Source organism: Mustela nivalis (genome assembly GCF_964662115.1).
Source record: "Mustela nivalis genome assembly, chromosome: 6".
NCBI classification, from domain to species: domain Eukaryota; kingdom Metazoa; phylum Chordata; class Mammalia; order Carnivora; family Mustelidae; genus Mustela; species Mustela nivalis.
In genome coordinates, this window is record NC_139025.1 from 143,318,064 (window position 1) to 143,331,484 (window position 13,421).

At 37.1% G+C, this 13,421-nt stretch overlaps 1 pseudogene across 1 annotated transcript; it reads right to left on the reverse strand.

Annotated features, from left to right (window-relative positions):
• Positions 1–1,318: 1,318 nt before the first annotated feature.
• Positions 1,319–5,185, reverse strand: LOC309867199 (exportin-1 pseudogene; annotated as a pseudogene). Its single transcript has one exon. The product of its transcript is annotated as an exportin-1 pseudogene (transcript).
• Positions 5,186–13,421: the final 8,236 nt, after the last annotated feature.

Sequence of the window (13,421 nt, forward strand, 5' to 3'; positions counted from 1 at the left end):
AGCTGGAGAACCTATGTACTGATTATTGAAAAAAAAATCGAGTTGACCATAGTAACATTTTCCAAACTATTAGTTTGGAAGGCCTGCCATTTAGCAGAATATCTCAGTCTTACAAGTAGCTGAAACAACAGAAATGTGTTTCTCATGATTTTGTAGGCTGGAAGTTCAAGATCAAGGTACTGGCAGGTGGGTTTCTTCTGAAGTCTCTCTCCTTGTTTGTAGATGGTCATCATCTCCCTGTATCTTCACATGGTCTCCCCTCTGGATGATTGTGTCCTAATCTTCTCTTATCTTCTTATAAGGATGCCAGTCATACTGAATTAGAACTTTCCCTAATGACCTTATTTACTTGTTTTATTCTTCAGAGACCCTATCTCCAAGAGTCACATTCTGGGTTCTTGGAGGTAAGGACTTCAATGTAAGAATACCAGGGGGAGACAGTTTAGTCTGTAACAGCAACCTTGCATGAAAACTTCTCTAGCAGTAGCAAGAAACTTAGTCATAATCTTGAGAATCAAACATTCTCTAGCACCCTTTTCCAGATGCTAGTGATTTGCCCAATTGTCCTTAGTAAGTACATCTTTTTCCTCACCTAAAATTCTGTCTTTTCTGTATGACCTACTGGTTATACTGGCCTCTTTCAGATGATTATTATGTGTGGAACTGTATAATTAAGAAATGGTTAAAATTTGCTGACTTATTAAAATTCTCCTGTTACTTTTTATTGGAAGAATTATGTCTAAGAGACCTTAGTATAGCACGTATTTCTTTATCTCTTGTTTAATTTTTCTTTTTCTTTTTTTTTTTTTTCCATTCTAATACTTAGAACTACCTTGGGGACAAAATGAGGGAATTGGAGATCAGTCAAGAAGAGTTGAATTCATGCAGCTGTTTGCATCCAGCTGAGTTCTCTGTTTATGTATTTTTCAGGAAATTATAGAAACTGTTAAAAGAGAGTGCTGCAAAAATGGAAAGTTTTTAGCAGATAATTTGCTTTGGGTATGAGACCTTGTTGGAAAGCTCTCTTGAATCTGATATTACCCTAACTTGAGCACAGAGCTTAAAGCATGTTAGAAATCCACTGATGAGAAATCTGCCATATCCTTTGCCATCTGTGCTATGCCCACAGATGAGACTGGAATTTTACCATCAGCCCTTGCAATATGTATTGAGTATAGAACAAATTCCTACCCCTCCCCCACACCTTGTGCTTTGTCATTCTGACTCTTTAACACATTTTATTTTTCTGTCTTTATTTTTGTTGTTGTTGTTGTTAATTCTGCGGGGGGGGGGGACCCAACAACAACAACAAAAAAACCAGCATGACTTCTGATTTTAATCACACATTTCTTCTGGAATCTCATGTGGATTAAGGATGCCAGGGACAGACATTTGAAGTTTATGTTTCTCTTCCTGAGCCTGTCGAAGGGCTGTTTCTCTTTCTTCCAAAAACAGATCAGAAGTATCTTCACCTGCAAACTCCTTTATTTGTACTAGGAAATCCCTAAGATGTTCCTTGAAAGCAGGAATATCCTGATTTAAGCTGAAAAGCCTCTTGTAGATGAGGGAATGCAGATTTAAGGAGATTTGCCACATATTCCTGAATGAACATCTGGTTGTTAACTGGATTTCCAGGATTTAATGGTGTACTTATTTTTCCTTCTTCAACCAAATTAAACATATATGCAAGTATTGACGCATGCATTGTCAAACCAGCAGTATGTGAGGTGTCTGTCACAACAGAAAAGATATGCTGAAGAATATCACAAAAATAAGTCTGATAGAAACTCTGAGCTGCAGCTTCTTCTTGTGCAACATTTTGTAAGAGTGTAAAAAGTATCTGTAAGCCTGTATCTGCAACGTTCCTCATAGTATGCTTAAAAGCCCAAATAATGGAATCCAAAACAAGTTTAAATTGTGCAGGTGGTATAGCCAGGAATGCTGGGAAACAATGAGAATTGACAGCCTGAAGTAGTAAGAAAAAGTTCGTTCTGTGTTCAGGATATTCTTAAAAGTCCTTATTTATCATATTCAATGTGCATTCAAAAACAGCATCAAATATTTGAGGTATTTCAGCTGTTATATGTCCTCCTAACTTGTTGACAATAATAGCCATAGTACTAAGCACTTCTGGTTCTCTAGCAGCTGGGACATTTCTCTGATAATCAATGAGAACTGCCTCCAATAGAGGAGGAACAAAATTTTCAGCTACCATCTGTGGATCATTGGATTGGCTCACCCAACCAGATATTAACTTTAAAGTTTCCCTTTTTACTGTTCGCATACTTCTAATCAGCGGTTGCTTTGTAACCATCTCACCATTAGCTTGGATAGCTGCTGAAATATTTTCACTGAGGCACTTGTATACATTAAGCATATCTAAATAAATTCTCCCAAGCTGAATTACAAAGGGATGTCCGACAGCTTTGCAGGCTCTAACATTTGTTTTCAATATGCTACCGAGCTGCTTAACTGTTTCAGGATCTTTAAGTATATCCACATTTTTGGTTGCCTGCTGGATTATGCTATCCCAAACCTGATTAGGGAGTAGCATATATTTTTCTATCAAATGTTCTTGTACTGTTTGGTCTGTTTGTGCACCAATCATGTACCCGACAGCTTCATAAAATGTACGGACCTGTTGAGGCTGAAGATCACAAATTATAGTGTTGATATTGTTCAAAATTTCATCAATAAATGGCATTACTTCTCCAACCTGAACCTGAACAAAATGCCTGCGGCATTTCTGAGCTATTTTAATGAAAGTATCACAAGCCATGTCTTGGACTCCGTCATGGGTCTCGTGCATGAATTCAAACAACTTGTTAACTACAGTCTTCAAAAACTTCCAGTGAGCTCTTAAAAACCTTGGATATTGACCTACTATGTACATGATATTTGATGCAATAATAGCTTTATTATCTGTGCCTCTTTTCTGTTCACATAATCCTAATAGATCCTTTATAACAGCAACAAGAGAGCGTTTTTCATCCTCTTCATGCATTGCTCCACTAATGGAGCCTATTGCCCAACACAATGTATTCAAATTTTTCCATGACCACTCTGTACCATTCACTTGATTGTGAAGTTTCTCAGTCATTATTCTTTCTGTATCTACATAATCCAGATGAGTAAGATAAATTAATGTTTCTCTCATATTCTTATACAAATTAATGGAATCTGTATCCTTCATGAATTCTCTTACAACTTCTCCCTGATCATTTTCTACAACCAATACTTCCTCTGGTTTAGCCATACGACTAACCATCAATAAACGGACCTTGGATAACACGGGCAAATACAGCTGTCTCCTGGGAGGAACATCAAAATGTTGACTTCCAGATAGCAATGGAGAAGCAGATGTAGAGAATGGGCTCTCTCTATAGAGTTCAGCTGCCAAATGATTCCAGTACTCAAGACAAATCTTAAAGATTTCAGTTTCCTCCACTTCTGATACCAACAACATGTAATGAAGGGCCTCCATGAGTGTTTCCCTGAGATTTAACCTTTTCTCTATAAGTTGACCATGTTCCTTAAGAAAGGTGCAGAGAAACAAACTGAGATTTTGAATAAAGTTCTGTTCATCATCTTTTCCATTTGAGTATGCAAGTTGAATATTGGTATTTAAAGGAAGCATCTGTTTTAGCTGCATCATTGTCAGTGTAAATAGCGTTACAAATTGTTCCTCATACTGGCTTACACTTACACCAGCAATCTCAGTGAGGCACTTCAGAGAGACATTTCGAAACATTGGAACATTCAGGAACTTATAAATTAATGTGCTGATTAACTTGGTCTCAAAAATATATCCCAGTGGAATCCAATTAAGAAATCTGAGCAATGTTTCCAAAGTTGCATGTACAAGTGGAGCATTCTGGGAATTTTCCATCACAAACTGACACAGCTGAAAAATTTGTGAGAATTCATTGCACATGCTGTCTTTTAAATGCTTAGCTTTCACTTGAGTTATCTGTCCACTAGAGAAATCAAATACTTCTTCACTCAAGAGTTTGAGAATCACCATATTATTCTGACAGAGACTTTCACTGGTTCTACTTGCTCCAACAATGTCACTGATAAAAGTTGGCCAGTGTTTTGGCCATTCTTGTTTTAGTATCTGAACAAGAATCATATTTAATTTCCCAATATACACCTTTTCCTTCTCTACACAAGTTGGGTCAGATGACGTCTTGATAATGAGGCCAACAACATATTTTTTAATTCCATCACACTGGTTCCTTGGAAGAATCTTCCACCTTGTTTTTATCACATTTTCCAAAATTTGTAGTCCATAATATTTCGTGTTCATATTCTGTGAAAATTCCAAAATTGTGTCGACTCTTGTCCACGCATCAGGATGCTCCTTTAAATGTGTCAGTACTTCTTGAGCCATTCTTTGCTGGGCTCCTTCTCCATGGTATAAGCAATTCACCACATTGTCTAGAAGGTTGATATCCAGTTTTTGGCTGAAATCGAGCAGCTGACGAGCTGCATGGTCTGCTAACATTGTCATAATTGCTGGCATAGATTACCAGAGATTGAACCAACTGCTTCTTCTTTCCTTGTCGGGGGATTAGGGCGAGGGAAGGTGGGGAGGGGGGAGAGGGGAGGAAATCAAGGTGGGTTTCACAGTTTTCCCACCTTAAAAAAAAAAAGGAAATTAAAAAAACGAAGATAAGGGCAAAAAAAGCTCAACAATATTTACTATTTCAGGGATACCCCCCACGACACACACCCACCCGCCCCCCCAAAAAAGGAAGGGGAATTAATCCGTGGAATAAATGCTCCCGCCTGGCTGGGGAGTGAGGGAAGGGGGAGGGGAAAGGGGTCAAGTCCCAAAGATTCAGCCCCAGGGGGACCCTCCAGCCACAGGCGGCAGCAGAAGCGGCAGGAGTAGGGGGTATAGAGTCCACAAGGCCGGGGGACGCTCTGCTGCCAGTTGCAGTCCGACTCCCCCCTACCAAAATACAGCTCCCTCTCTCACGCGGCTCCGGCGCTGGGCCCCCCCACCCAGGCTCGCCTAAACTTTCCCCTCTTCTCCTGCTCCTCAGCGACTGGTGGTTCCCCCCTCCCCCTCTGGGTGGTTGCACGGACTGCAGCAGCAAAGACTGGAACAGGCACCGCCGCCGGGGCTGTAGCTACTGTTGCTCTTGCTGATGCTGTAGCTCCCGCTGCTCCTGCCGCGGCCGCTCTGTCTTTATTCTAAAATGTATTTTATCTTTGTTATTCTTTCTCTCAATTTTATTTTCTTATTTTGTATTTCAATAGATTTCCACTTAAAGTTCTGGAGAGTTTTAAGGAAAATAGTTGTGACAGAAACCTAAGGAAAGAGATTTCCAAATTAAATACCCTCTGTTTCACGGGCAAATGAGACCAAACCAGCAATTCATTTGGAGACCCATATAGTAAGTTGTTCATACTTGACCAGGTGAAAATCTCTAATAGAGAATATCTTAGACTTAATAAAAAAATGAAGATTTTGTTTTTCCTTTAATCTTGATATTATTAAAGGGTCGAGTTCTTTGAATTTGGAGAACAACCAATCATTGTATGTCAGTTTCATGAGGCCCAGTTTTTTAAAAGAATTTAAATGTTACAACCACATCAATTGATTTTATTTTTATTTTATTTTTATTATGTTCAGTTAGCCAGCATATAGTACATCATTAGTTTTTTGATGTAGTGTTCAACGATTCATTAGCTGTGTTTAACATCCAGTGCTCATCACAACACATGTCCTCCTTAATACCTATAACCCTCAGTTTGTTTCCTGGAATCCAGAGTCTCTCATGGTTTGTCTCCCTTGCTGATTTCTTCATTCAGTATCCCATTCAGTTTTCCCTCCTTCCCCTGTGGTCCTCTGTGCTATTCCTTATAATCCACCTATGAGTGAAACCATGTGATAACTGTCCTTATCTGCTTGAGTTATTTTACTTAGCATAATTCCCTCCAGTTCCATCCATGTCAGTGCAAATGGTGGGTATTCATCCTTTCTGATGGCTGAGTAATACTCTATTGTATATTTGATTTTTTTAAAAAAAAGATTCTACTTACATACTTGTCAGAGAGAGAGAGAGTGAGAGAGAGAGAGCACAAGAGCAGGAGGAGTAAACAGGGGAAACAGGATGATTCTATACTTGTTACTCCCCTTTCTCTAGAAAAACATCTTTTAAATCCTATCCATAATACTGACAATAAAAATAATAGTAATATGTTGATATCTGGCATTTATTGTGAATTTATTGCCTGTACTATAACCTCATTTAAACTTGACATTGGAAATGTACTATTACTATACTAATTTAACAAAAAACTCAAACTAAAGACCTGGGAATTATTGGCAATACCAAATACTCTATGAGCAGTCTCTTACCATTTTTCACCCTTCTAATAGCCAATAGACATATCTAACATGGATTATCTGTTCATTTGAAAAGGAAATTTTTGATTTAATACAAAAACAAATTACTGTCTCAAAACTCTACTTCTCTGAAACTTTTTTTTCCAATAAATATTTAAGGAAAGGTATTTTATACCATTTTATAAAAATGTAAATTGACTTAGAAGAAATTAATATATTTCTCAAATGCAGGTAATAAGGGAAATGGGAATTAGGTATTCTCGAAGAAGAGAGAAATTGTGTGAGAATATTAAAATTTTAATAATGTTCTGCTCCTTGCCACAGATGTAGTACTTATGTTTGAATCTTGGACTAAGCCTGGGGAGTTTTATTTCAAATTGGCAGAGATTTTCTTTTAGCTTGAGCTTTCTTATTTTCTAGACTTCACCTGTTTCGTTTATCTGATTCTGTTTTTATTCTTTGTCTTTTCTTTGATTCTTGCTTTCTCTTTCATTTTCTTAGCTCTTTTCTCAGAAGATTTCCTTTCAGAATATAGGCATATTTCTAAGAAAATGTCTTAGGGAATGGGCTCCCCAGAGCTCAGGGCTCAAGAAATGAAAGGGTTCAATATAAATAAAACAAGGAATTGGCTCCAGACCTGGTTGAAAATCCTGAAAGAGATACTAGATTGTTGGCTTGCTATTTTCTAATTTCTTCATACCAATTAACACTTCATTTGTGTGCAAGTATCGGCAGTCTATGGGAATGTGAGGGTAATTAAGATTTTAAGACAACTGAGTGTTAGCATTTACTGTTGGGTTTGAATAGCCCAACTCCAGAAACTTTCCTTAAAATACCTCAGGCCCCCAAATATAGCAGTCTGTCCACGTTATCGAGACATATCATGGAGAAACCTAGACCAGCACATTCGTCTTATACAGAAGTGACAGTACATGTCAAGATATTATTGAAGTTCTCCCTGAGAGGAAAAGTTTTAAATAAAATAACACCTAAAACTTTCATGTTATTTGGATGTTTTCCAATAACTACATAACTAATAGGTAACTTCTAATGGATTATTTATTGTGATTTCAGACCTGCAACAAACTTGAAAAATAAAGTGATCAGCCTATTTACACTCATAGTGCTGTGACCACAAAGAGATGCTTCTAACTGTAAAGTTTTCTCAAAGTAGCACAGTTTCAATATTAATGGGAAAGGTGAATTAGCTAAGGTAAAGCCTCTGATTTTGGACCGCTGATGTTCATGGCTGAATATGATTTCTTGAGTTATGGCAACTGCTGCCACCTAAGGAGAGGCCCACAAGGTGGGGATGGTTTCTTTCTCAGACTTCTGACAAATTTTTCCTCACTAATTCAAAATGGCCTCTAACATAGACAAGCGTTTACATTGGTGCCCCTTTATTATAGGCATTAGGAAAGTTCCAGAACTTGATATATAGGCAAGATTTAACGGAAAATATTTTCTGTTTTTGAAGGTATTGTAGTTGTTGATTACTGAGGACCATCTCCTTGAGAATCTTTGGACTTTGTGATCTAGGGTCAACTTTATTTCTCTTTGTTGTGGCTTACGTTCTTCTTTTTGAAACAGAAATAAAATCTCTGTGTGTCTGATTTAACTGATGTATTATTTTATTTTATTTTTTTAATATTTTATTGGCTAGAGCACAAACCTGCAGAGGGAGAGGGAGAAGCAGACTCCCTGCTGAGCGGGGAGCCCGATGTGATGCTCCATCCCAGGACCCTGGGATTGTGATCTGAGCCAAAGGCAGATGTTTAACCAACAGAGCCACCCAGGCACCCTGGGTAACTGTATTTATGCTTACCACATGAGTCTTGGCCAGGCAGTGGTCTTCTATCCACAGATGTATTTGTGTTTTTTTGGCGGTTTTCCAGTCTCCTTCAGTGGTTTCTTCAGACCTAAAACATTGTGGCTTTAAAGGCTCTACTACTTACTTTCTTTTTCCACTTCAGAACCTGAGATTTTTACTTGTTTGTCCTCTATGTTCTATTCACAAGCTTATGGTATTTGTGACCTCTTATGGAAAGATGTTTTTACTGCATTCTACTCTTTCAGGAATGGTTGTAGTGTCTCAAATCTGCCTAAACAATCTGGATTTAAATATTTAGTGAAAAATATTTTGTAAGCAATCTTTCAGTAGCTATAACCAAAGCTGCTTGAATTTAAGGAAGTAGATACTATCTCAAAAATGGTAAAATATGTTTATATTTGTATCTGTGTCTATACATACAAATGTCAATAAGTATATGTAATAAATATATGCTTATTCATATTTTCTTTAAGCCTGAAAAATTCCAAGATAAAGTTATAAGTCTTTCTGGGCATTAGTATTACCTGGTTGATCTTCTTTGCTTACTTCCATAAATTTTTAGGACCTCTACTTGTCTGGATGCCTCTACTGAGATTGTTTCTCTACTATGGTGAATGTTCTAAGAAGATGTTACTCCACAGAAATGGTTATAGATACCATTGTTTATCAGTGACAAGATTTATCCAAGTACTTGGCCCTAAATCATTGTTCTGGAGAATATTATGGTCACTCCCTCCCTCTCTGCATCCCTGTTGCCACCTAGAATCTTTCTGATCTAACTATTCCCACATCTTTATCCTTGGATTGTTTATAGCACAAAGACAATTGTGTGGTTTTTAATTTGCCAAATACTTATTCAGCCTAAATAAGTAGTCTGGAATGTTGAATAGCCTATTTAAATGCTTCTGCAAATTTGTCTTATTTTTCCTACCTATAGTCAAACATAGATTATGGGAATAACAAATCAGCTTAGTTTGGGGGAATTCTCTTTACTGGATTATCAAGAGTATTGGATAAAATGATGCAAGCACTGACACATGCGTAAGTGTTTACAGAAAAATATTGTGTGGTTTTTAAAATATTTGATAAAATATGTTGAAATATAATACACTGGAACAACAGAATGGATTGGAATTTTTTTAAATTGTTACTTAAGATCATTTTGGAATGATAGCTTATTGTGTAAAAGTCTTGTGATTCAAAAATATAATAACAATGACAGAGTATAATTTGAGATATATTAATGACTGAGAATCTTTGCCTTTTGCAAAATGTTAGGTAGGAATAGAAATGTTAAATGGGGTTTGACCGAGTAAGTTAGACTATGAAAAGGAAAGTGATATATACAAACTCAGAAGTGCTATAATTTAAAAAGAATTGGAATAGGCATCTCATAAAATACTTTGCCAGTTCACTCCTTAACGAAGCATAAAAACAATCAAATTCATCATCTTATTCTAAATATTTTGAGTTCCTCAAGCAAAATGGACACTTCAGTGGCTACTGATGTTATAACATTTTTTTCCTTAAATGGGGGGGGGGTGTTACCCATTAATTAAACAAGTCATTTTTGAATATTTTATTGAGCACCTATCATGCTGATGAGAGCTCGTCTAAGGCTGAGGTTTTTACAGACTAGAAACCTAGATAGTAATAGAGCTTGAAGGAATCTTGGGAGATTGCACTTAAGTAAAACATTTTTAATAAATGAGAAAATAAAACTAATGTCTGAACATAGATGTGAAAGAGCTTACAAGCTACATCGGTTAAAAAAAAGAAGAAGAAGAAGAAAAAAAGACATGTTCTTATGAAGAATTATATAAAAAAGTTAAGCTAGTCTACCACAGTGGTGAAAATAGAAACTTTTTTTTTTCTTAAGACCACACACATATATGCAGGGGCTAGGGGTAGAGGGAGAGGAAGAGTCCAAACCAGTCTCCATACCCAGCATGGATATTATGGGGCTCCATCTCACAACTCTGGGATCATGATCTGAGCCAAAATCAAGAGTCCCATGTAAAACCAACTGAGCCACCCAATTGCCCCAAAAGTAGGGACTTGTGAATTGAACTCATCTACTTACTAGCTGTGTGACCTTTGGTGGTATACTTAACTGCCTCAGGGCTTCAGTTTCATTATCTGTAAAGACCATATCTTGCAGAATTGGTTTGAGAATTAGATATGATCATGTTTTTAGAATGATATATCTTGCCTGTGGTGGGTGCTTAACAAATGGTGTTGTCATTACTACTGAGCTAATGCTATCTTGGAATGCCATACTAGTATGATAGATACTAGCCGCCATAGGCAATAGGAGTCCAGGGAGGCAGTGTCCAAGAGAACTCAATCTTTTCCCCTTGTTCTCTCTTCCCTTTTGTTTCTTCCTTCTCACCCCTTTCTTAAATAAAATGACACCATATAATTACTAAAAACACACTTTCGGGGCACCTAGGTGGCTCAGTTGATTGAGTGTCTGCCTTCAGCACAGGTCATGATCCCCAGGCCCTGGCATCGAGCCCTGCACTGGGCTTCCTGCTCAGGGAAGGGCGGGGGACCTGCTTCTCCCTCTCCCTCTGCTGCTCCCCTTGCTTGTGCTCTCGTCAAATAAAATCTTAAAACAGACAAATCCACACTTTCCTTTCATCTTCTATCCCATTAGTGTCCTCTGTATTGCCACCATAAACACATATCCACTAAATGTTTACTAGGATAGAGGCACAAACTCTCAGGGTATGGCAACAATTTCTTTATAGATGATAATGGTTTAGCCATATTGGCTTAGTCTTTTTGAACAATAGCATGATGATTCAGATCTTCAATTACAAGTGGCTGTCACTTCTCCCTTTCAGATAAGCTTGAATTTCTCTGATGTTAGTGTTTTTTACAAAAAATCGTTTTGAACTAAGTAGTTGCAAAATTAATTTCACAGCAAGCCTTATTTTCTGAGGACCAGGGAAAGCCATTGCACTATAGAGATGGAAATAAGATCAGTGCTCAGAAACTCTATCCCTGCCGCAGGGCCACAAGGTAATGTTGTGCTCATTTCGGATAGTGACGTGGAAATTCTTTTAACACCATTCTTCTCATTGTATTTCATTTTTCTATCTATAGGACCAATCCCTTGCCACTCGTTTTGCTGGAGGTTTTGATTGCCTTGCTATATTATTTTTCAATCTTTTTACATATTTATTGTTCCCTAAACCTAGATGTTAATTTTCTTTCATATTTGATTTAATTTATTCTGTGAGTTTGTGTTCAATTTATGGATTTTGAGATAAATCTCTCTCATTGGTTCTTTACATTATAGACTGCATAAAATTTGATTTATAAAAGTTTACTTTGTTTTTGATATAAAAGCAAATATCACATTTGATTTGGCCTCAGTCTCATGGGGTTATTAAGAAGGGGAAATGTTTTTGATACTAGTAAAATTAGCCCTTTTGATTTTCAGTTGAAGCAAAGAAGAGGGAAATGGACATTTGCCTGAGTTTGATATTTGAGCTCTGATCTTTGATTATTTTAAATGTTTATGTAAATCTGAGTCCTGTCTAAGCAATCTAACATTAGCAGGATTTTAACAAATCAGCAGTCACAGCAGGCTGCTGTGACTTGTTTTTAAAATTAAAGCCACTTCTATACTTTCTAAGAATTGTATTTTATAAAGGTAAGAATAGTTGTAATCAAACAATTTCACTTTGGAGTCTGTAAGATTTTCATAAATGAATTAGGTCCTATTCTTGCACTGGTTCAGGGCACCCATCTTTTGCCTGTGAGGACCTTCCAAAATAAATGTTGTAAGATATACATAGGTATTAGTTAGCTTCAGACCTAATGCCAGCAATTAGTCTTTAAGATATCTGTGGATATATTTTATTATAATTATTCACTATCATAATTGTGTTTATTTTTCACCTGGATTTTTGCACTGCTTAGCAAAATTCATTTTATCAGTTTCCAAACTTTTTTTGTTAACAATTTCTGTGTTGTCCAGAGAGGCCCCCACGCCCCAGTGTTTTATCTGGTTTATTTCTTGAGGTCTCAATTATGCAGAGACTTGCTGCCTTCTTTCTAGACAATTTTTAAAAATGTGACTTGCATTATTTTCAAAAGATCTCTGTTTAGAGCAATGGAGGAATAAGTGGTAAGTGGTAAGCCTTCTACTGAAACAACTAAAAAAGATGAAACACAAAGAAAAAAAACACCCAATATAAAATAATCTGATTGGAGCTATAATTGTTAAAGAAATTGAGTTCACAGGTGTAAAACTCTAGAGCAACTCCAGTTTATCTGAGTTTGGCAACATTGTTTGCAAACCCAGCCAGAAGCTATGCTTCTGACTTGTCCAGTCTCCTCAGGATTCTCTGGGATGGGGCAGTTGGGGGCAGAGTGCCAGGGCTTAGCTTTTTATTTCATGAGTTAGTGGATTAGATCATTAAATCCTGAATTGATCGTTCAGTAAAAATACCCAAAACTGGACAAAACAGTGAAAAACAAACAAAAAACAACCAAAACCTTACAGGTGATGATCTCTAATGAACATAGCTCAAAAATACTCAATAAGATAACAGCAAATCAAAGCCAGCAATTAAAAAATTATATGCCACAACCAAATGCAAAGCTAGTTCAATATTTAAAAAAAAAAAAAAATCAGTCCTTGTGATCCATCACATCAATAGCCTAGAGTCAGGCGCCTGGGTGGCTCAGTGGGTTAGGCCACTGCCTTCGGCTCGGGTCATGGTCTCAGGGTCCTGGGATCGAGTCCTACGTCAGGCTCTCTGCTCGGTGGGGAGCCTGCTTCCCTCTCTCTCTCTCTGCCCGCCTCTCTGCCTACTTGTGATCTCTGTCAAATAAACAAATAAAATCTAAAAAAAAAAAATAGGCTAGAGTCATATGATTGTATCAATACAAGAAAAACTTTTGATAAAATTCCTCACTTATTGATGATTGAATCTCTCCACAAACCTAGGAATAGAAAAAAAAAACTAAATTTGATGAAATCATCTTTAAAACACCTGCAGCTAACATACCTAATGGTGAAAAACTGAATGATACACCCCTAAAATCTGGAACAAGGCAAGATTTCTACCCTTACTACTCTGATTCAACATAGTATTGGATATTCTAGCCAGCACAATAAAGCAAGAAAAGGAATTTAGACCCACAAATTGGAAAGTTAGAAACAATGCTATCTCTATGAGCAGATGACATGTCTATGTAGAAAATTGTGAG